Source organism: Callorhinus ursinus, unplaced genomic scaffold (assembly GCF_003265705.2).
Source record: "Callorhinus ursinus isolate GAN/ISIS: 27379988/994484 unplaced genomic scaffold, GSC_fseal_2.0 scaffold109, whole genome shotgun sequence".
Lineage (NCBI taxonomy): Eukaryota > Metazoa > Chordata > Mammalia > Carnivora > Otariidae > Callorhinus > Callorhinus ursinus.
The window spans coordinates 531,939-556,685 of record NW_027397171.1 but is presented as its reverse complement, the minus strand read 5'-3'; the positions used below and the strand labels follow the sequence as shown (position 1 = coordinate 556,685).

The 24,747-nt window shown below is 45.7% G+C and overlaps 3 non-coding genes across 3 annotated transcripts; 2 read left to right on the top strand and 1 right to left on the bottom strand.

Moving 5' to 3' along the window:
• Positions 1-4,545: 4,545 nt before the first annotated feature.
• Positions 4,546-4,617, top strand: TRNAA-UGC (transfer RNA alanine (anticodon UGC)). The gene has a single exon. It is a non-coding gene; the product is annotated as a tRNA-Ala (tRNA).
• A 9,172-nt stretch (positions 4,618-13,789) lies between these two features.
• Positions 13,790-13,861, bottom strand: TRNAA-AGC (transfer RNA alanine (anticodon AGC)). The gene has a single exon. It is a non-coding gene; the product is annotated as a tRNA-Ala (tRNA).
• Positions 13,862-24,292: 10,431 nt separating this feature from the next.
• Positions 24,293-24,374, top strand: TRNAS-GCU (transfer RNA serine (anticodon GCU)). Its single transcript has one exon. It is a non-coding gene; the product is annotated as a tRNA-Ser (tRNA).
• The last annotated feature ends 373 nt before the right edge of the window (positions 24,375-24,747 follow it).

Here is a 24,747-nt window from a genome sequence, read left to right as displayed (position 1 = left end):
AGGGCTCCCCACACTCTGTGGTGTAAAAATACCTTTCTTTAGGAATATACATCAACTTTTCCCTAAAATGTATTTTGTTATACTTTAATGTGCAAGAATAATATGAATTTAATCGGTCTTGAATGTTGGAAAGAAGGTGTTTGTAAATTAATATCACTAAAGGCTTTAGATTCATTTGAATCTGCCCAGGCCCTGCTCAGAACAAGCAGGGGCAAAACTGGCTTTTATCCTAGCAAAATCACTGCGAATACAACTCATTCAGATCAAAAGCCTCTTGGACAGGCCGGTATCAGAAAAAATAGAACCATAGATGGCTACAGCAAACCACTGGAACATGTTATGGTGTAGAGTACAAAATCCCACTGGAGGAGCCTCTCCAGCCGGGTAAAGGTCTGGGGTAGACTCATCTTGCAGGGTACATTCAGTCTCAGGTTCCAGGCCTGGCATTGTCCCCAATCTCAGCCTAGCCAAAGAAGGAAAAGCCCACTCCGTAGATTGGGTGAGTAAACCTGTATCCCGTGGAATAAAAAGTGTAAGAAAAATGCTGATGATTCAAATATAAATCCAGGTTTTTACAGTTTAAAAACAAGTTTCAGTGTCAGGCATTGGTTCTGTCAGGCATTTGGACTACCCAGCATCAGCATCACCTGAGATCTTGCAAAAAATACAAATTCTCGGGCCCCAGCACGGACGGATGAGTCAGGAACTCTGGGCGTGGGGGTGCAGCCATCTGTGTTCTGGTAAGACCCCGGAGGTGATGCTAATACTACACTCCGGAACCACTGGGATACGCGAACACATTACTACATCATTCTCTAACGACACAAAACTAAGGTGTTTCCAACGTTTAAAGATAAAATAACATATTAGGCCTGAATTTTAATAAATATGTAAGTGCGTGAGGGAAATCTGATTTTTGAATTTAGTTTTTAAATATACTGTGAAAAATAGTATATGAATAACTAAAATGTTCATTTTTAAAACACGAACGCACAACCAGCAGCAGGTGTATCTCTTGATACTCGGAAGCCCTTGAATATTAGATACTCTTTCCGCGAGCCATTCGAAGAGAAGAGGAAGATAAAGATGAGTAAAAACAGCCGAAGAGCAAAACGCCGAAATAAAGCAGATAGCGGTCCTGCTGTTGGACACAGCCGGGCAATGCGGAGGGTCGGCCGAGGACCCCACGCATGAGAGCGCCCGCGTCGCCGTCACGTCGGCGGGAGCGAGGCGGGGAAGGAAGAGGGACCGCGCGGCTCGGACTTCGCTCAGCCACCCCGCGGCCAGCAGCAGCCCGCACGAGGGGCACGGTCTAAGGACGTCTATGAGGAAAATTACAAAAAATTCCTCGTTCGTGGGGAACATTCGCAACCCCTGATTCCCGTCACGAACGGGATTCAAGGGAGCAAAGATTACCGCCTGCCCTGTGGGGCGGTGGGTCGCGGGCTGAGCGTCGGAAGGCTTGGAGACCCCGCGGGGCTCAAACTCCGCGGGCTGATTGTCTCAAGAATTTGGTAACGGGGACCGTTCAGGGATCACGTAAGCGGCTCATTCCTTACCTGGGTGCACCCGAACCCCCGCCCCACCGCTGAGAACCGCCTGGCGGCGCTAGTCACGGATCGGAGGGAGCTTCCGTGCGCGCCCGGCCCCGGCCCGCGCCGCAGGCTCCTGCGCGGGTGGACGCTGGCCATTCGCGCGCCCGCCGCCCGCCTTACACGCGGCGGCCGGGGTCCCAGGCTCCTTCTCCCGCACGGAGGCTTTGTGACGTTTAAAATCTCACCGACGCAAATGGGTAAGGGGAGCGGTGCTGGGGGCCTTCCTGCGGTCTCGGAAGGTGCGCGCGACCCCGCTCATCAGCTTCGGGTTATCAGCCAAGCAGATTTCCTCTGGGAAAACAGACAAGGATGACAGCGACGACGACCCTCGCGTCCTCGGCCGCACGCACCACCGTCAGGAGGTTTTAGTTCGGGAATAAATGCAGCGATCTGAGTAGGGACGGAGCGCGGCGGCATCTCAGAGACAAGCCTGTGCCCTGAGAGAGCAAACCAGGTGAGGACTCTCACTGGCAGGTGTAAGGGGAGGGGACACGCGTGACAGTTGGCCCGGGGTTCAAAGGAGCCCCACGGACGAAGGCGCCGGGAGAACGTTTGGCACCTCTGCAAACGCACGACCCAGAGGCGGCCTCAGCGGCGGGGCTACAGAGGGATCCTCCCCGGGCCGGGTGGGGGGACAGGTCCTGCGCTCAGGACCTAAACCCAAACCTCGCTGATGGGGCGCAACCCTCGCAACACTTCCCAAGCGCAGCCGCTACCCGACACCTGAGCCCAGCGACCTCGAGCGCGCGACCCCGAGAGACCTCCGTGCAGAATGGCCGGCGACTCGCTCCAAGGACCAGGCGGGGACAGGGACTAGGGCGGGTGAGAACCAGGGAGGGAGGCGGTGGCTCCACTGGACGGAAGACTGCATTCCCGGGACAAACTCCGCGTCCGCAGGTGCCCTTCCCACCACCGGAGAAAAGCGACCACAAAGCCAGGGAGCGAAGAGACTTCCCGCTCGGGCGTTCCTTCACTCCCTGCGTGTCAGTGATGCGTGCCCTACCCTGGCTGGAAAGAGAGGAGGGAATTGGGGCCAAGGCGAAGTGGCAGCCATCGATTGACCGGGCCCACTCTCCCCGCGGAGCGCGCAGCTTGCTCAGGAGCGCACACCCCGCACCAGTCTGCCCATCGGCTTGCTAGCTTGCTGCAGGGGGGCGGCTGCCATCTGGGCCACCGCTGGACCCGGGCACGTTCACCCCACAACACACAGGCCTTCGCGGTAGACGGGGACCACTAGGTGACCAGCGCGTCCTTCGGCCAACTGGGGCTGGCGCGCCGGGTCAGGCCCGCCGGGCTCCCCTCCAGCGGGACGGCCTCGCGCGGCGGGGGAGGCGGCAGGTGTGGAGTGGGCCGGTGCACTCCGGCAGGGACCTGGAGACTCGAGGGGACACTGTGCGCTTCCATCGACCTCACGCGGCAGTGAAGTAGGGTCGTGGGAGGTTTGCGCCGCTAGATCCAGGCGTACTCGCCCCCGCTCACGTGGCGGGGGGGCTTTCGGTGAGACGCACATCTTAGCCAATCGTCTCGCGCCTCGCGGGAGGATAGAACCACCTCTTTATTGCTTATTTGTAGACATTTACATAATTGTTTGTGTCTCCCTTACTCGGTTCCAAACGTCTCCCCTTAGGAGGGTCTACCGTCCTAACCCCTTTGCGACACGGCAGTGCCCAGGGGAATTTTTCAGACCGGCAGGGCACCGTTGCTGCTCTGGGCATTTTCTGGGACAGTCCAGTGCTTCCGAGGCCCCGGGAACAGCCGGCCTGGTAACAGAGCAAGGCTTGCTCCAACCACAGAGGAGCGGCCTCGGCGGGAGGTAAACCCGGTGAGGCCAGGGACTCCGCCCGGAGGAAAAAGCCGGAGTGAGGGCGAGAAACTGAGGCAGAGCGAGGCACAAGTTGAAGCTGTGGCCTGGCTCCGAGCGCTGGGAGCGACAGGGGGAGTCCTCGCAGCATCCCGCGCTGAGCCTCGCCTACGGCCGAGACCAGGCCGGGCCTGCGGGGCACGTTAGTCCGCCCTCCTCCCGAGGACCTGACGCCGAAATGAAGACCCCGCGAGCGCGGGGCAAGGACCACGCTTCGGTCGCTGAAGAGTGGCGCAGATGTTGGCGTCGGGGACTGTGAACGGTCCTGAAAACACTCAGCGGTCGGCTCCCGAGCGCAGTGATCTTCCGCCCCGGGGAGGGTCGAGCACAGTGATACCCGGGGCCCGAGCACTCCCGCCCAGCGACGAGCTTGGCGAGCATAAACTCGGGACAACCAGCGACGCAGAACAAATCCGTGCGGGGAACCTCTCTGGGGTGTCCGCGCGCCACCTTCGCGCAGAACTTCGGCCGCAATCCGAGAAGCGTCACCGCCCATCGCTGCAAGCACCAAATGGTCCTTTATTCACGTGGCCAAGTGCTGATTTCAAGACTGCTGGAGCCACCAACTTCTGATCAAGGATGCGGATACTTTTTGTCTGCTGCGCCATCTTTGCCAGAGCACTCGTCCTACTGTCTTGAACTTCCCTGTTTATGTGGTTCTCAATCCTCCTGCCCCCACACCCTTCCCTGCGAGATTCTCTGCGCAGCCATAGCTCTCCTGAACGGAGCGCGCCTCTGGTGTGTCCTCACCGCTCTTTACTGCGTGGCAGCAGGCTCTGTGCTGCCGGCTTGGGGTAGAATGAGGAGGGACACAGCCGCCGCTTCAGCCCTTCTAAAATCACCCGACTCGAGAATGAAGCGGATTCAACCCAGTGGCATAAATCTGCAAATACAAGCCGTGCTAAGGGACGTTAAAGGGAGGTACAGGGAACTGTGGAAGGTGTTACTTAATGCGCGTTTGTTAAGTCGACTGATTGTGTTTCTGTGGATGCGGATTGAAGAAACCCGCGGAATCCTAGCCGCACGCCTTACCAGTAAGCCAGAACTATTGGTCGACAATTGAGGGGAAAAAAAGGGTACCTCGGCCGTGGGGATGTAGCTCAGCGGAAGAGCGCATGCTTTGCATGTATGAGGCCCCGGGTTCGATCCCCGGCATCTCCACTTTCAGAAAGTCGGAGCGAGAGTTCTCGCTTCTTATTTAACCTTTGGCAGGCCTTTCTTCAATTATTAAAGTTACTGAGAAAGAAATTTTCCTCCAGCTAAAGTTCTTACTAGGCTCAGAGTTACATTGATTTGAGACAGATTAACAGGGCGAACAAAGGGAGTTTTATGACCTGCGCACAGAGGCCCAATAATAAAATTGAGACCTATTTTGGACAAAATAAATTTGTGAGGACTTGACAGGATAAAGAAAACAGATGCTTGGGAGCCTTGATTAATGAGGGATTTTAAGTGGAATTTGCGCTGAGGTAGATTTAGTAAAAAAGTAACAAGTTTTATTTCTACAGTTGTCTCTATTTTAAATTTCCTATCTCTGGTGATAAGAGGGGATCTTTCAAATGAGAGATTTGTTTCCTGCTTTCAGGAGCCAGAGGAGGGTGAGACGTCCTTGCACCTGCTGTTTCCCCGGAGTAGCTTCTGTTAAAAATAATTATTATGCCATAGAGTCCATTTTGGGACAGGCTGCCCTGAGCTCTACAGTACTTAAATAAATAAGCTATTGGGGGCGTTTAAAGTTAGGTGTACTAAATTACTGGGGAAGTTCAAATATTGCCAAATTCCTCCACTTAATAAAAATTATAAAGCTACTAAGGGCGCCTGGGTGGCTCAGTTGGTTGAGCAACTGCCTTCCGTTCGGGTCATGATCCTGGAGTCCCTGGATCGAGTCACTGGATCGAGTCCCACATCGGGCTCCCTGCTCGGCGGGGAGTCTGCTTCTCCCTCTGACCCTCTTCCCTCTCGTGCTCTCTCTATCTCATTCTCTCTCTCTCTCTCTCAAATAAATGGATAAAATCTTTAAAAAAATTATAAAGCTACTATATCAAAATCATGAAAATACTTTAGAGCATGGAATACTACTCAGCCATCAAAAAAATGAAACCTTGCCATTTGCAACAATGTGGATGGAACTAGAGGGTATTATGCTAAGCGAAGAAATCAATCGGAGAAAGACAATTATCATACGATCTCACTCATATGGAATTTAAGAAACAAACAGAAGATCATGGGGAAGGGAAGGAAAAATTAGAGGAAATCAGAGAGGGAGACAAACCATAAGACATTCTTCTTTTTTTTAATGACACAGCATTTTTCTTTTTAAGATTTTGTTTATTTATTTGACAGAGAGAGAGGGCAAGAGCACAAGCAGGAGGAGTGACAGGCAGAGGGAGAGAGAGAAGCTGACTTCCTGCTGAAAAGAGAGCCAGGACCCTGGGATCATGACCTGAGCCGAAGGCCGCTGTTTAACTGACTAAGCCCCCCAGGCGCCCCCCCATAGGATACTCTTAACTCTAGGAAACAAGCTGAGGGTTGCAGGAGGGGAGAGTGGTGGGGGGATGCGGTAACTGGGTGATGTGATGAGCACTGGGTGTTATATGAGACTGATGAATCACGGAATTCCACCTCTGAAACTAATACACTATATGTTAATTAATTGAATTAGATAAAAAATTTAAAAAATAGAATCATAAAAAAATACTTTAGAACATCTTTAAATCTCATTACAAACAAAATGATTATAAAACCTTCCTGTAAAACAAGTCTCTGAATGGGGTTTACATGGAGGCAGATATCAGTTGACTGGAGGTGATGGCTCGAGACCAGAAATAGAATTCTCTGCAGTACCACTGAAGATGAGCCTACCCTCTTTTCTTGCCTATTTGGATCATCCTCTCTTAACAGTTAGACTCTGAGCTTTATATCAGGAACTGTCTGAGCAACTTACTTTAAAATACCTTTTCTTTTTATGCTGGTCTTGTACCAAGATGCTACTTTTTTTTTGACTGTCATACATAACAACCTATTGTAAGCCAAATTTTCAGCTGCTTACTGAATAAGACACAGTCTTGAACAAGGAGCTATGCAAATCTGTTTAAAACTTGTTTTTCTTTGACCAAAGATTGGAGAGAGAACAGACGTAGTTGAGGGGATCTAATAGGTGGGAGAGTTTATAATGTGCGTGGATGGGATCCCAGTTCTATCTTTGTTATCTCTACTTTATGTCTCCCCCACCAAGGGATAAGGGGCGGCAAAACTTCTAGCTGCTCATCTGTCTGTTCGTTCATGGCTTATTTCCTTCCCCTTGTCAAGTCCTTGCTAGTTTTCACTTTCAAGCTTCCTTCCCACTTCCAGGCACAGTTTATCTCTAAGAAGCTATAGAAAGATGCCATTTTGTTGGCATTTTTTGTCAACGATCAGAAGATTCAGGAATACCTATCAGGGGGATGTGGTTAGTCTTGGAGTGAAGGCATCCTTTTGGAGGACCCAAATTGGACAGGACCCCCCCCAGCAGTTCCTTTTTCCATTGGCCCCTTCGAAGGTCAAGGCATGACCTGAATTCTGTAAACAAAACAAGGCTTTAGGCTTTGTCCCCTTGGCAACTCTGAAATAGAAGTACAGGCAGTTAAATACAGACTTACATGCCTGCATATTTATTGATTATCGATGTATCATTCCACCCATTAGCTGGTCAGCAGGCTAGATGTGGATACCGACCGAGTAGGCTTCTGATCCCTGCAAGGGCCTCCGTGTATTTAATTTATCCTTTCGCATGAGTCTTCAGCGTCTGTTTACTCTAGGTCCTGTCTGCCATCACATGATGAAAGTTTTCTCCCTTTTGGCTGAGGAAAAAAAATCTGCTTTCAATTACTCTCCCATAATTTTCTTTTCGATAGACTACAGCTGCTCTGGTGTAACAGCTGTTGACCTGAGAGGAGTATCACTGAACGAGCTGAAGACTGATGCCACACGGGCCATCTACGCTCATGGCTGTTCTTGTGTTCTGTGACATATGACAGTGAACATTTACACGTAACTTAAACGCCTTTCTTCATCCAGTCTGAAGAAGAAGTGTAGATGCTGAAGGGAAGCCACACTGCCTCCCATGCTAGGACCTTGGATGTGGATGCACCAGCTGTGCTGGGAGGGCAGAATAATGCATGGGTGTAAACCCCACTCGGTCATTTATCTTGCAGTAACACTTTGATCTCTGCTGCAGGGGGGCCTTCATTCTAGTTTCCCTTCTTCCCAGTTTCCTTTGAAGCCAACTGCTTGTAAATAATATGTACCACAGGGCATACATCAGCTCTGGTAGGTTGGATTCCCAGTGGAGGGTAGAGCAGGGCTTCCTCAATCACAAGAACCCGTTCTGAAGGGAAAAGGTGTCTCAAGCAAGAGGGGGCTGGATGCATAAACTTGCTCTTCCTATTTGCTCCACTCCGGTTGCCCTTCCAGCAGGCAAAGAAGTTATTATCATGTTTTTATGGCTGATATTTGGGTTCTGTTCTTTCATAGTAATTACCAACGTGACCCAGTTTTAATGAGAGCAATCCAAGACCTCCTTCTTCCCTATTAAGTACACAGTGAATTAGCTGCCCCATCATCACGATAATTTCATTACCATCGCATGTGTCAGCGCACGAGACTCACGCACAGCAGGCGCCTGGGTGGCTCAGTGGTTGAGCGTCTGCCTTTGGCTGGAGTCGTGATCCCAGGGTCCTGGGACGGAGCCCCGCATTGGGCTCCCTGCCTTGAGGGGAATCTGCTTCTCTCTCTGCCTCTGTTCCCCCTGCTTGTGCTTGCTCTCTCTGTTTCTGTCAAATAAGTAGAAAAATAGAATCTTAAAAAAAAAAAAAGACTCAGGTACAGTCGGGGAGGTTGAACGATGTGATAGATAAATTATAATACATCAAAACTAAACATTTAGTTTAAGTGTATTCTTTAGTTATAAAGAAACTAAAGATTGTTAAAGACTCAGGATACCTTAGCAAAAATGAACACATCGATGACTGTGATGATTGGCTTTTCTGACAACTTCACTGGGCCATCAGCGCCCAGATGTCCGATTAAACATCTCTGGGTGTGCCTGTGCCTGCTTCCAGGAGAGATTCCCGTTGGAATTGGTAGACTGAGTAAAGCAGATAGCCCTCCCTGATATGGCTGGGCATAATCCAATCTGTTGAAGGCCAGACTCGAACCAAAAGGCAGAAGGTTGGGTTCACCTCCTCTCTGCCTGACTGTGGGAGCTGGGACATTGAGCTCCTGCCTTCAGGGCTCCTGGTCTCAGGCGATCAGCCTGGAGCCAGAACCTCTATCATCCCCCTTCATCCGTCAGGCCATCACACTACACCACATATATATGAGCACCACCTAACCTAATACAACAACGGAGTGGGAGAAGTTACTTGCAATAATTAAAATTTCATTAAAAAGTGAAATAATTTCTAGAATATTCAAAGAACAACCACAAATCAATAATAAACCTGTCAGCTCTTGACATTACTCAGATTTAACGCCTACATTGAGGTATATTTGATGGACAAAGAGCTACACATACTCGATGTGTGTAGTGTGATGAGTTTGGACATAAGCAAATACCCATTATACCATCACCACACACAAGGTTGCAACATATGCACTACCTCCCAACGTTTCTTTGTGTCCTTTTGTTTTTTGAGTGTGTGTGAGAGAGAGACCTACCCTCTTAAACTCTGAAGTGCAGGATACCTTCTTGCTAACTGTGGGCCGACTTCTGTCATATTCATCTAGCACAGCTGAAACCTTACACTCACCGAGCAGTAGCTCGCTCTCTCCTCCCCTCCACAGGTCCTGGAAGTCCCGACCACATTCTCTGCTTCCATGAGTTTGACTGTTGCCCACAGCTGCCTCATGCAGGAATTGTCCTTCAGGATGGCTTATTTCCTTTAGCAGCGTCTTCCAGGTCCATCCCTGTTGTCACAAATGGCAGGATTTCCTTTTTTTTTTTTTTTTTAAGGGTGAACAATATTTTTGTGTATGCGCCAGAGTTTCTTTATCCATTCATCTGTCAGTGGATGCTTTGGTGATTTCCGTATCTTGACTATCAGATGTCTTTTCAAAATCCTGTTTTCAGTTCTTTGGAATATGTATCCAAAAGAGGGATTGCTGGATCATTTTGGAGTTTTGTTTTTCCTTTTTCTGAGGAGCATCCCTACTGTTTTCCATTACATTCTCACAGACAGTACACAAGGGTTCTAATTTCTCCACATTCTCACCAACGTTTGTTATCTTTTTAAAAATAATAGCCATCCTAACAGGTGCGACATGGTATCTCATTGTAGTTTTGATTTACGTTGTACATATATCACCACATTGTACATTTTTAAAGAACTATTTATTTATTTGAGAGAGGGGTGGGGGAAGGGCAGAGGGAGAGGGAGAGAATCTCAAGCGGACTCCCCACAGAGAATGGAGCCTGATCTTACAAACCTGAGATCATGACCTGAGTCAAAGTCAAGAGTTGGCTCCACAACTGACTGAGCCACCTATACCCCCATTTTAAATGTATTACAATTTTTATTTGTAAATTATGCCTAATTAAAAAACTACACTGCAATGATTTTCAAGAAACAGAAGCCATTCTTTGAGAAAAATGAAAATTAAATTTAAAATATATTTAAATGTATAATATAAATAACATAAATATTAAATGCAAACATTTTTAACTTTCTGTTTTGGACATTTAAAAAAATTTTTTTTAATTAACATATAAATATAATGTGTTATTTGTTTCAGAGGTACAGGTCTGTGATTCATCAGTCTTACACAATTCACAGCGCTCACCATAGCACATACCCTCCCCAATGTCCATCACCCAGTCACCCCATCCCTCCCACCCCCCTCCACTCCAGCAGCCCTCAGTTTGTTTCCTGAGATTAAGAGTCTCTTACGGTTTGTCTCCCTCTCTGGTTTCGTCTTGTTTCATTTTTCCCTCCCTTCCCCTATGGTCCTCTGTCTTGTTTCTCGAATTCCACATATCAGTGAGATCATCTGATAATTGCCTTGTTCTGATTGACTTATTTCACTTAGCATAAATCCCTCTAGTTCCATCCACATGATTTGCAAATCATTTTTTATGGCTGAGTAATATTCCAGTGTGTGTGTGTGTGTGTGTGTGTGTGTGTGTGTGTGTGTGTGTGTACCACATCTTCTTTATCCATTCATCTGTTGATGGACATCTGGGCTTTTTCCACAGTTTGGCTATTACGGACATTGCTGCTATAAACAGTGGGGTGCACGTACCCCTTCAGATCCCTATACTTGGATCTTTGGGGTAAATACCCAGTAGTGCAATTGCTGGATCGTATGGTAGCTCTATTTTCAACTGTGTGAGGAACCTCCATAGGTTCCATAGGTTTTCCAGAGTGGTTGCACCAGCTTCCATTCCCACCAACAGTATAGGAGGGTTCCCCTTTCTCCGCATCCCTGCCAACATCTGTCGTTTCCTGACTTGTTAATTTTAGCCATTTTGACTGGTGTGAGGTGGTATCTCATTGTGGTTTTGATTTGTATTTCCCTGAGGATGAGTGATGTTGAGCACTTTTTCATGTGTCTGTTGGCCATTTGGATGTCTTCTTTGGAGAAGTGTCTGTTCATGTCTTCTGCCCATTTCTTTGAGAAAAATGAAAATTAAATTAAAAATACATTTAGATTTATAATGTAAATAACATAAATATTAAATGTAATATATTTTTTTGATTTTTAACTTTCTGTTTTGGACATTTTATTTTATTTTTAAGATTTTTTATATATATATATATATAATCTCTACCCCCAATGTGGGGGCTTGAACTCACAATCCCAAGACCAAGAGTCATACAACTGAGCCAGTCAGGCACCTCTGTTTCAGACATTTTAAAATAGAGCTTATACTATAATGAATACAGCTGCATTCAGTCACACAGTTTCAGCATTTAACCATCACTTTGTTGTTCTTGTTCAATTTTTACCATCTTTCACTTTTTATTTTTGCTTCCCCCTGGAAAACAAACCAAATTCCAAACATTATATTAATGTCAACCATAAATATTTTCACATGGATAACTTTTAAAAACATTACCATAATAGTATCACACCCAGCAGAATTAAAGAAACTTCTTAATATAATCTGATGCTCAGTTCATGTTCAGTTGTTTCATTTTCCATTTATTTTGTTTGAATCCAGATCCAAACATGTTGCATTTAATCTCCTTGTATGTCATTTCATCTGTATCAGTTCTACCTCCTTTTCCCCCCTGATGGTCAGTTTACCCAGGAGAATTTTTCACACCCTGTATCTGGCTGATTGCATGTGTTATTAAACAGATTCTTGTATTCCCAATACTTACTGTCAATAGATGGCTCCATTGGTTTGACTGGATAAAGCATTAATTTTTTAACTCAGGTGTTTCATTGGTGGGGTTGGGTATGTTCTATTTCACTGCATCCGGACGCACATGATGTGTAGTTCTCTTACTTATAGTGTCATGGCATTAATCGTTGGTTTTAGGTGATGTCAACATATTCCGTCCATTCCAGAGTTCCCCATCCAATTTCTCCTCATGGTTGTAGCCACCATTGATGATTGTGACCTGGATGCATTATATCTGCTGTAAAATGTTGACTCTAATTTTAATTATTCCTCCTGCATTTATCAGCTGTGACTCTTCTTTGGAGAAAATCTTTGTCTTATCAACTATATGTTTATCTTAAAAACAGTCCAGGGGCGCCTGGGTGGCTCAGTCAGTTAGGCACCTGCCTTCAGCTGGGGTTGTGAGCCTGGAGTTCCGGGATCGAGCACCCTGTCTGGCTCCCTGTTGGGGCAGGGAGTCTGCCTCTCCTTCTCCCTCTGCCCCTCCCCCCTCTCATGCTGTCCCTCTCTCTCAAATAAATCCATAAAATCTTTTTTAAAAATCCCATATTATTCATATAGGATAAACACTTGATTTGTTTCCTTCATTGGTCAGCTTTCAAAATAATGAGTTGCTATCCAAAAACCTCCAAAGGTTGGACTATTGCGTGTGAGTCTGTGTTGGTTTTACAACTAGATCCTCCAAATTCTCTATTTGTAGTAGCTTTTCCACTTTGAGAGATGATTTACAGATGTATAATCCTACCAAGATATATGGAGATAGCTTTATCACTTACTATCCAATACTTAATCCTCTATTTTTTCATGTCTGAATGCCTTGATTAATACCTCCATCACAGAGGCACCTACCTGGGTGGCTCATTCGGTTAAGGTTCAGACTCTTGATTTTGGCTTTGATCATGATCTCAGGGTCTTGATCTCAGGGTCCTGAGATTGAGCCAGGCATGGAGCCCCACATCTGGCGCAGCTCTGGGTGTGGAGCCTGCTTAAAACTCTCCCTCCCCCTCTCCTTCTGCCCCTTTCCCCACCTCTCTCCCCCCCCCAAAAAAAAGAAAGAAAGAAAGAAAGAAAAAGAAATACTTCCATCACAGCATTAAATAGTAATGAAGATAATAGACATCCTTGTCTTGTCATAAAGAATTTTAAATCCGTTTGACACAAAATACCTTAAAGAGACTTAAATAGGTGGTAGAGATCGCAAAAGTCTCCTAACAATATATATTACACAGAATTATCTTCCAGAATAAGAAATAATCCCTAGAAATTAATAAATTTAAAGTGATGGCTCTCTCTCATAGTATATATTCAAGTAATATTGCAGACTGGCAAATCAGCTTTGATTTTTGAATTGGCTAGGATATGCAGGTGTTACTTGTGGGCTGCTTGTTGGTTTGGGGGCAGTGGAAATTGCCCTCTAGTGATTTCTAAAATGAGCCTGACATGTCATTTATTTTGACTGAAGAGATATTTATTTAAGAGGCAGAGACTCTGGGTCCCTTCAGCCGACAATCTTCATTCAGTCTCGATCATGCAGTCTGGGCTCGGAAGGCGCCGCATACGGTGACAGCACTTCATTGTCCCTCGTGTGCGTAAAATCCCACAGTTATGACTGGGGCTTGCTCGGTCCATGTCTGGTGACTCAAAAGGGTAAAGTAGTTCGCAAGTTCAGAAGGAAAAAAAAATCAATGCGATCTTCTTCTGCTGTTCCACCTCCAGGGTGTTCTTTGCCCGAGAGCTTTTCAAATTCAGAAGAAAGTCAACGAGGCCGAGGGTCTGGTGTTTTCTGTTGCACAGGGTCCAGGACCGCTGTGGTGGTGGCAGCGTTCTCGGTACAGACATTGGGTGTCACTACAGGTGGAAAACGGAAGGAGAGAAGGCGGCAGGTTTGGCGGGAGAAACGAGGGGGGGGGGTGTGTGACGGTGACAAGCGCATCCTCTCAAAACTGGTGGAGGTGCCGGGGATTGAACCCGGGACCTCGTACATGCTAAGCACGCGCTCTACCACTGAGCTACACCCCCGACTGCGCCTCCGGTACTTTGGATTCCTTTCGTGATTTATAATCATTATTTCTTCGCCTCTGAAAGATCTGGTGAATTGCAGAGAAAATGTGAACGCAGACTTCCTCATGTGCGAAACAGGCTGCGCACTGGCTTCGAAAAAAGCAAAACAAAACAAAAAACCCAAAAAGCCACAGAATGAGATTTCAGAGGAAGGAGGCTGAAGAGACAGTGTGTGGCCTCGCGCTTTCCAGCCGCATTTCCTGCTTTCTGCGCGGAGAAGCCCCGGGAAGCCGCGGCAGGTGGTGGCGCAGCGGGGTGGAGCGGAGGGGGCCCGCGCCCCCCGCGCCTCCCGGGACCGAGACCCTCACGCCATCTCCGTTTCCGGGAGCCGAAAACGGCCACTGAACGCCCCGTGCTGGTGGCAGGGAACGTCCCCGCGGGCTCACGGTGTCCTGCATTGATCACAAGGACAAGCTGGGAACGCGAGCCCGGGTGACAGGTGTCCCTGTCCGCAACCCCTGGCGGCCCGCGCTGTGCGGGGCTCGTGGGGGGGATGGGTGGGACTGTTGCTTCGGTGTCAGGTGAGCAAGCCAGACAGCCCTGGCTCCTGCTTCCCCACGACCAGCCCGTGGGGACCTCGGCAGTCATGAAGAATCACTGGTTCCTTGGATGGTTTGTGGGGACATGGGGGGGGGGCTTCTACTTTAAAGAGTTGGCCCGGTCCAGCCCAAGCTCCCAGCCGCCGATGTCTCTGGAGCATCCGGTGCAGTCTCTCTCTGCCTCTGAAACAATTTCAAACTTATTAAAAAATTGAAAAATAAAAAATAAAAATAGTACAAAAATGCCCGTATGCCTTTAACACAGATTTATCCATTGTGATATAATATATTATATTTTACTCCATTTGCTTGAACCTTTGCTTCCCCTTTCTCTGATTCGAGAGTAAGCTGCAGTCCGTCCTGTTCAGTTATCCTCACGTGCTTTGCTCCGTAACCAGGTGCTGTGAGGAACGGCGGGGAATTTAACACTTGACACAGTGGCTGTGTTTCATCTACAGTCGGCATGCTAATTTGACCAACTGACCCGATTTCCTTCTGGTACAGCGTCTAGTCTGAGGTCAGGCATTGCATTTAGTAGGCCTCTTGTAGTTTTCTTTAATCTGGAACATTTCCACAACTTTTTTTTTTTTTTTTTTTAATAGAACGTTTTGGGTGTGACTAGTTTTCTCATGATTAGTTTCAGGTCGTGCATTTCCAGCTGAATACTTCGTAGCTGGTGTTGTGTAATGATCATATCTGGAGACTGCCTCGCATGGATGAGTGACAGCACCGTGCCCAAATACTCTGGTGTTTAGTGGGAGAACTCACTCGTTCATAGTATTTAGAATGAAAACAGCAGAGACCAGAAAAGAAGAGGGATAAGGACCAGATTTAAAGGCTTATAATTAGACGCCATGCCTGCTTACAGAAAGCATCTTTGTAAAGTTTTCCCTGAAGATTTGAGGGAGAATTGCGCTGGGAGATACACCCAGGGTCCAAAAATACACATGCTGTGGTCAACGAGATCACACAGCCCTCAAATGCATGCAGATCTCAGTCCCTGGAGCCTGTGAGTGTTGGCTCGGACAGCAAGAGAATGCAGACGTGATGGAGGTAGGGGTTCTGCGCTGGGAAAGTCATCCTGGGTTCTCTGGATGGGCCCTGAATGTAATCACCCCTGTCCTTCCATGAGGGGAAGGCAAAGAAGAAGACAGTGTGTATACTGAAGGTGGACGCTGCCCTGCGGCTTTGAATGCACAGTAAGCAACCGCGGGCTCAGAAATGAAAACAGTGCAGCTCTAAAAACTGGAAAATTAAACAAAACAGATTCTTCCCTGCAGCCTCTGGAAGGAGTGCAGCCCCACCAACACCTCTAAAAGTGTAAGAGAATAAGTGTGTATTGCTGTATGCCACCCAGAGTTTGTGGTAATTTGTTACAGCGGCCATGTGATACTTGATTGCACTAGGTTTTTTTTTCTTTAAATTTTTATTGTTCTGTTAATCACCATATGTTACATCATTAGTTTTTGACGTAGTGTTCCATGATTCATTGTTTGTGCATAACAACCCAGTGCTCCATGCAGAACGTACCCTCTTTAATACCCATCACCAGGCTAACCCATCCTCCCACCCCCTCCCCTCTAGAACCCTCAGTTTGTTTTTCAGAGTCCATCGTCTCTCATGGTTCGTCTCCCCCTCCGATTTACCCCCCTTCATTCTTCCCCTCCTGCTATCTTCTTTTTTTTCTTAACATATATTGCATTATTTGTTTCAGAGGTACAGATCTGTGATTCAACAGTCTTGCACAATTCACAGCGCTCACCATAGCACATACCCTCCCCAATGCCTATCACCCAGCCACCCCATCTCTCCCACCCCCCACCACTCCAGCAACCCTCAGTTTGTTTCCTGAGATTAAGAATTCCTCATATCAGTGAGGTCGTATGATACATGTCTTTCTCTGATTGACTTATTTCACTCAGCATAACACCCTTCAGTTCCATCCACATCGTTGCAAATGGCAAGGCCTCATTCCTTTTGATGGCTGCATAATATTCCATTGTATATATATACCACAGCTTCTTTATCCATTCATCTGTCGATGGACATCTTGGCTCTTTCCACAGTTTGGCTATTGTGGACATTGCTGCTATAAACATTGGGGTGCACGTACCCCTTCGGATCCCTACATTTGTATCTTTGGGGTAAATACCCAGTAGTGCAACTGCTGGATTGTATGGTAGCTCTATTTTCAACTTTTTGAAGAACCTCCATACTGTTTTCCAGAGTGGTTGCACCAGTTTGCATTCCCATGCACTAGGTTTTGCAAGTTGGCATTGGAGGACAGCTGTGGTGATTTCCCTCCTGCCAGAAGCACATAGAAGTTTCCATTTCCCAGCATCTTTAACAACACCTGCTGTTCTCCACCTTTATGGTCTGCGCCATTCCTATGTAGGCAGGATTTTGTGTTACTCTTCCTGATTTGCATTTCTCTGATTTCTAGTGAGGTTCAACATCTCTTAATATTATAAGTCATTTAGGCATTACTTTTCTGATTCATTTCCTTGTCCCATTTTTCTTTTGTGTTGCCTCTTTTTCTGGTGGTATTTTATTTTTTTAATAAGATTTTTTTTTTTAAAGCAATCTCTACAGCCAACGTGGGGCTTGAACTTACCACCCTGAGATCAAGAGTCGCGTGCTTTAGCAACTGAGACAGCCAGGTGGTATTTTTTATTTTTAAATTTTTGTTTTTTAATTGCTCTTTTGCAAGGGGTCTTTTATATAGTATATATTAATTTCTTGTCAGTCTTAGTTGCAAAACATCTCCTTCCAGTCTATTATATGTTCACGAATTTCATCTGTGGCGTTCTTTATTGATTGAAAACCATCGCTTCTCATGACAGGGCTGTCCATTTTCAATGATTTGGTTGTGCCTTTTGGTTCTTGTTTTTTTTTTTTTCTTTTTAATCTTCGCCAATTATGACTGATTAGAAAGTCCTACTTCCCAACCATTAGTCCTTGAATAGTACATCCATTGTGACATTTCCAGTCTCACAAAGAGTTGGAGAATTCTCTAAGGGGTCACTGAAAACAAATAAATGTTATCTGGCTCTACAGTAATTCGGGAGCACCTGGAGCCCAGGTCAGGGCAATTAGTGATCCAAGCTTTAGATGTGGGAGCCCTGCTCGGAGTGCCTGGGAGTCAGAGCAGCTGGGAACAAGCAGTATAGGAAACACACCTGGGTCAGTCCAGGAGCAGGTTATCCTGAAGCCAGGTGCTGACGGAACTGTAGGGATGAGTGATTTCATGTCATAAGACTGGGGATGTGGAAGAGCAGAGCCTGACGCTTGTTATGAGCTGAAACCTACAGTGGGACGCAGATGGCTCAGGGTCAGCTTTGTCCCCAGTTCTGGGAAGAAGTAGAAACATACCCTCTTTGACAGAAAACTTCCCCAAATTAGGCCTGCAGGACTCATTCATATTAAGATCACACAACCAGGGGGCACCTGGGTGGCTCAGTTGTTAAGCGTCTGCCTTTGGCTCAGGTCCTGATCCCAGGGTCTCCAGATTGAGCCCCGCATCGGGCTCCCTGCTCCGCGGATGCTTGCTTCTCCCTCTCCCACTCCCCCTGCTTGTGTTCCCTCTCTCGCTGTGTCTCTCTCTGTCAAATAAACAAATAAAATCTTAAAAAAAAAAGATCACACAACCAGCTCAACAGTAAGGATGACTACACACACAAGAAGATAAACCACGATGCCTATGGTTCAGCAGATACAAAATGTGACATATATAGATAGACCTAAGGAACTGCAGATGTTGAAATTTTAAGATACAAGATAAAGAATAGCTATGTAGGATATGTATCAATAAATTAAGGATACAGAGTATGCAAGAAGAATGAATAGAATGATACAACATTTAGAACTCAAGAAATAAAGATACAATAGTTGAAATTAAAAATTCTGAATAGGTAAGACTAAACAGCATATTAGCTACAGCCGAAGAAAGAATTACTACATTGAGAGATAAAGCCAAAATGCTGATCCAGAATACAGCAAAAATAGTTAAGAACATGGAACATTCAAAGCAAGCTGTAACAGATGAACCTGACCACAGGTCATTTGCACCTCTTCCCATCAGGGGGTGGAGTCTAATTTATTCCTCTAAACCTAGAATCTGAGCTGCTCTGACCAGTGGAGTACAATGAAGTGATGATGCAGAGAGAAGGGATGATACAGCCCACTTGAGCCCTACCCACCCCATAGAACTGTGAGAAAATAAGTGGGGTGTTGTTTTAAGCCCCCGAGTTTTGGGGTAGTTTATAACACAGCCACAGAAGATGGATAAAATAACACAGTAGAGATGTAGGATCAAGTAATAAATTCTGAAGTATATATAATGAGAGCCAGGAATAAAAGAGAAAAATGTAGACGAGGTAATATTTGAAAACATAATAGCTGAGGATTTCCCAGAACTGGAGAGGAATTTTCATGCATAAAAGATTCAGAAAGCACAGTGCATCACGAGCAAGGTAAAGTGAACAACTATATCTTCACACCTCCTATTGAAAGTATGTTACACCAAAGAGATCTGAAATCAGCCAGAGAAAGTGGGCAGATCTCCTGCAAAGGAGGAACAATTAAAATGTTAACAAGAACCTTAATTTCATTATACAATCCAGGAAAAGGGAAATCTATTTTAGAAGTATTGAAATAAAAATTGTCAGTCTAGAGTTGTGCACTCATCAAACTAACCTTTAAGAATGGGAGCTTTTTACCACCGTTTACAAATATTTATTTATTTAAGAGAGGGAGCGGGGTGGGAGGGGCAGGGGGAGAGAGAGAACTCCAAGCAGACTCTATTCCGAGCAAGCAGAGCTGGGGTGGGGCTCCCTCTCACAACCCTGAAATCACACCCTGAGCTGAAATCAAGAGTTTGATGCTCAACCAACTGAGCCACCAGGTGCCCTGACCACAGTTACAAATAAAAACCAGGAGTTGACAACCAAAAGACCTGCATCAAACAAATTCTTTTAATTTGTATTATTAAAACTTTCAAACTTGCATAAAGTTAGAGAGAATAGTATACTGAATGTCCACGTCCATCTCAGCCTGGTTCAGCAATGATTAACACACACTATTCTTATTTCATTCATCCCTCCCCATTTTTTTCTGAAGTATTTCAAGCTATTTTCAAGCATCATGCAGTTTGATCTTTTAAATATTTCAGTATATACCTCTAATAGATAGACATTAAAAAAGTAATTTCAATAACTTTACCACATCTAAAAAATTTAACTCAAATTCTTTTTTTTCTAATGTTTCTTTTTTTACGGAGGGGCAGAGGGAGAGAGAATCTCGGGCAGACTCCACACCCAGCTTGAAGCCCAATGTGGGGCTCAATCTCACAACCCTGAGATCATGACATGAGCCAAATTCAAGAATCCAACACTTAACCAACTGAGCCACCCAGGCACCCCTAACTAAAATTCTTAATACTAATACTCAATCCAAGTTCGATTTTCTCAGTTTTGTAAAGATGCCTTTTTATAGTTGATTTGATTCATAATCCAAATAAGGTCCGCACATTGCTTATGGTTGATAAAATCTCTTAAAATTCTCACCGTGTAACATTGCCTCTTTTATTTTTTTAGTGCCATTCACTTGTTTATGTAACTGGGTGATCTGTCCTGTAGAATCTCTTATGTTCCAAGTTTGGTTGATTTTATCCTTGTGGTATCAATGTGTTTTCTACTCTCCATATCTCTTATAAACTGGTCATTACACATGGAAGTTTTGTTGGATTCACATTCAGTTGTTCTCAGCTAGAATTCATTACAAGTTTCACTATGTAAGGGGTGCCTGGGTGGCTCAGTTGGCTAAACATCTGCCCTTGGCTTGGGTCATGATCCTGGGGTCCTGGGCTTAGGTCCTGCTCCCTGCTCAGTGGAGAGTCCGCTTCTCCCTCTCCCCCGTCCCTCCCCCTGCTCATGCTCACTCCCTCTCTCAAATAAAATCTTTTTTTTTATTATTTTATTTGACAGAGAGAGCACAAGCAGAGGGAGAGAGAGGGAGAAGCAGGCTCCCCACTGAGCAAGGAGCCCGACGTGGGGCTTGACTCCAGGACCCTGGGATCATGACCTGAGCCGAAGGCAGCCGCTTAACCGACTGAGCCACCCAGGCATCCCTCAAATAAAATCTTTAAAAAAAAAGTTTCACTATGTATTTCCTCTAGTATCATATCAGGTGGCATATAACTTAGGTTTTTCCACTTCTAATTATGCTAAGATTGTTCACTGGGTTCAATATTATCAGCTGGTCCACCCCTTTGCCTTCCACCCAGTGGTTTCTTCAACCATTGATTATTACTTCCTACATTCATTATGTATTAACAGTTGTAAAATGATTTTTTTTAAAGATTATTTATTTATTTGACAGAGAGAGTTAGCGAGAGCAGGAACACAAGCAGGGGGAGTGGGAGAGGGAGAAGCAGGCTTCCTGCTGAGCAGGGAACCCAATGCGGAGCTTGATCCCAGGACCCTGGGATCATGACCTGAGCTGAAGGCAGCCGCTTAATGGCTGAACCACCCACGTGCCCCTAAAATGATGATTTTTTAAAGCATTTCTTTTGCATTTTTATTTATAAATATTCTACAAATGGTAACTTTTCTTAATCATTTATTGGATATCTTTACAAAGGCAAGGTAAATGACATTAAAATAACGTCTAAATGATGTACTTCTTGCAGATTTTTTTTAATTTTGTTTCAATTCAATTAACGTATTGTGTATTATTAGTTTCAGAGATAGAGTTCAGTGATTTATCAGTTGTATATAACATCCGGTACTCATTATCATTACATCACGTGCCTTCCTTAATGTCCATCACCCAGTTACCCCATCCGCCCCCCTCCAGCAACCCTCAGTTTGTTTCCTGTGATTAAGAGTCTCTTATGGTTTGCCTCCCTGTTTTTATCTTATTTTATTTTTCCTTCCCTTTCCCTATGATCCTCATTTTGTTTCTTAAATTCCACATATGAGTGAGATAATATGATAATTGTCTTTCTCTGATTGACTTATTTCACTTAGCATAATACCCTCCAGTTCCATCCACATGGATGTAATGATAAGTATTCATCTTTTCTGTTGGCTGAGTAATATTCCATTATATGTATATACCACATCTTCTTTATACATTCATCTGTCGATGGACATCTCAGCTCTTTCCATAGTTTGGCTCTTGTGGACACTGCTGCTATAAACATCAGGGTGCATGTACCCCTTTGGGTCACCGCATCTGTATCTTTGGGGTAAATACCCAGTAGTACAATTGCTGGGTTGTAGGGTAGCTCTATTTTAACATCTTGAGGAACCTCCATACTGTTTTCCAGAGTGGTTGCACCAGCTTGCATTCCCACCAACAGTGGAGGGTTCCCCTTTCTCTGCATCCTCGCCAACATCTGTCGTTTCCTGACTTGTTAACTTTAGCCATTCTGACTGGTGTGAGGTGGTATCTCATTGAGGTTTTGATTTGAATTTCCCTGATGCTGAGTGATGTTGAGCACTGTTTCATGTGTCTGTTGGCCATTTGGATTTCTTCTTTGGAAAAATGTCTGTTCATGTCTTCTGCCCATTTCCTGACTGGATCATTTGTTCTTTGGGTGTTGAATTTGATAAGTTCTTTATAGATCTTGGATACTAGCCCTTTATCTGATATGTCATTTCTTGCAGGTATTTTTGATGTCAGTGCCCATCATGGTTTTCCAAAGTTGTAAAAGGCCCAGGGCAATTTCCACTTTTTTTAGTCTTACAGCACATCAAAATAAATACAAAAGGAAGATTCTAAAAATTGGGATATATTTGAAATAATTATACTGAAAGATGAACTCCGTTAACACCAAATAAATATACAATAATTGTATGTATCATGTACTTTGGAGGTATCAAGAAAAGTCTGAATTTGAGCCTTCGTGCAATTGAGGCTGAGGCTAAATGGGCCTCACTGATATTATCTAAAACTATTTATTGATCTACCTTCATATGTATTTAAAATAATAATAATAACAAGACTGTGCATACTACACTTGAACTTGCATCCCTCCCACCTCCATTTGATAGTTGGGTTTTAAGAAGGGAATAAGGATGTAAGTTTTTAAATTTTAATAGGACTTATAAGATTATTTTTTAATGTGTTTCTGCCAGTTTATATTCTCACCGCAGCATTTCAAAACATGCTTTCCAACATCTGGCCCAGATTTGTTATTATTAATTTTATAAATATTTGTCAATCTGATGGAAGGGAGAATTTATTACTATTTTAATTAGCATACTTTAAATATACATGAAGTGGTTAATTTCATGTATATGAAATCATGTATATGAAATTTAAGGATGTTTATTGTCTGGTTGTTTCCTACTTCTGTGGATTGCCTGCATATATTACTGGTTCGTTTTTTTCTCTGCTGGTTCTCTTTTCTTAGGGATAATAATGATAATGCAAAGCTTTGTCAACCAATGGTGATTCCAAGTGCCAGGCATTTTAAAGCACTTTGCATATTCATTCAATCCTTACAGCAGCCCTGCAGTGTTACTTATGAGTCCAACAAACTGAAATAATTGAAAACAGTCTCTCTGTGTACCTTGCTTTTTGATGTTTAGTAGTTTTTTTATTAAAATACAGATTTGTTTCATTCATTCACTCAAGAATAGCTATTGTCTGTGCCTACTACTCTCCGGATGTAATGTGATGAATAATGAACTATGATCCCTGCCCCCTGGGGAGCATCGGAGGGAAAACAGTAAAAAATAAATAAATAAATAAATAACCTTTGTTAATCTAACAGGGAAATTTCCGACTCAAAATTTGTATTGAGAAATAGTTCTGAAGTCACCGGTATAAATTGGGTTTCCTGGGAACTATAAAGAGGGACACACAAGAAGTGAACCTAATTGATTTGAACAAAACGGGAGTCCTAACTCAAGGCTTAAGGAAAATCATAACAACCGATAATATGGTTGTTTGACTCACTAAATGAATAAATCCTTAGTGCTCTAATCTGTGGATTGTAGGTGAGTTTCCCATGATGGATGGTGTATGCTGGAGGTGAGTTTATGAAATTCAGTAAAGGAACATGACAGGGAGAGAAGAGGGTCTCCTGTGCCAAAGCTAAGAATAGAGGTAGAGGCTTCATGGGAAGGAAGAGAGCATCTTGGCAAGTAAGAATCTCATCTTCCCATTTCTCTCCAGAATCCTGCACGACATACAGAAAAGCACAGAAGCCTGGTGAGTGAAAGGGGTTTCTTGATGCTGGGTTTACCGGAGTTGTCAAGTTTCCCTTGGGAAGAAACACCACGGAGGTGGGGAGAGCGCTGGAGAGGGAGCCGGCGAGGTGGCCTCCCGAAGCCCCCGGGGAGCGGGATGGGGCACCCGCCCGGGGCACGCTGCACCCCGGATCCCGGGTCTCCGACCCCCGCCGTCCCCGGTGCGGAGGCGGCCACGCGGAGTCAGCCTCGCTAGGATCCCGGTTCACTCCGGCGCCAGCGCGGGCTCGTCCGGGCGCTTGCGCTCAGCTTTTGCTGCAGGCGACTTGTCCCGTGCAGGTGCCAAGCCCCAGGAAGCGAACAGGAGAGACAGGCAGGCGCGGCGCGCCCGCTCACGCGTTTGGGGCACATCCTAGGGGGTCCCAGCCCTTCCCGGAGCGGAGGGCGCAGCGGCGCGCAGGCGGGGCGGCCGACAGGTGCACGCACAGCTCCCCTCAGCCCGCCGGGTGCCGTGAAGGGACCTGGAAACACCTGACCGGGGGTACGGTCGTGAGGATCAAGTCCGCACCAGGCCAGAGGAAACGCAGTCTCGCGGATCACTGCAGAACCGACCGCGGGGTGAAGAGTCTGAGCGCGCCCGGCCTGCGCCCGACGAGGTGGCCGAGTGGTTAAGGCGATGGACTGCTAATCCATTGTGCTCTGCACGCGTGGGTTCGAATCCCACCCTCGTCGAGAGGTTTTCCTCGCTCTCCGGGCGGGGTGGCTCCGGGAGAGCCGCCGGTATTCGTTCCCGGTTCGCCCCTCACCCGCGTGAGTGGTTGGCGGCGGCGGAGTTTCCCTGCATAGCCAGTCCTCCCAGCAGCACAGCACCACGGCTATCTCAGCGGGTCGCTTGTCTTTACTTCCGAGCTTCTGGAGGGCGGGAGAGAGATTCACACTCACCCAGGAGTCCCCAGGTCTTCTGAAGAAGCAGCTGGATACTTAACTGAAGGCGATAGAAAAACATTGCCTAACTTAAATGATAAAGTCATCCACAGAGATAGGTAAAAAAATAAATTGCTTACACTGTATTTTGCACGATATTTTCAGCCAGATTTTAACTGTA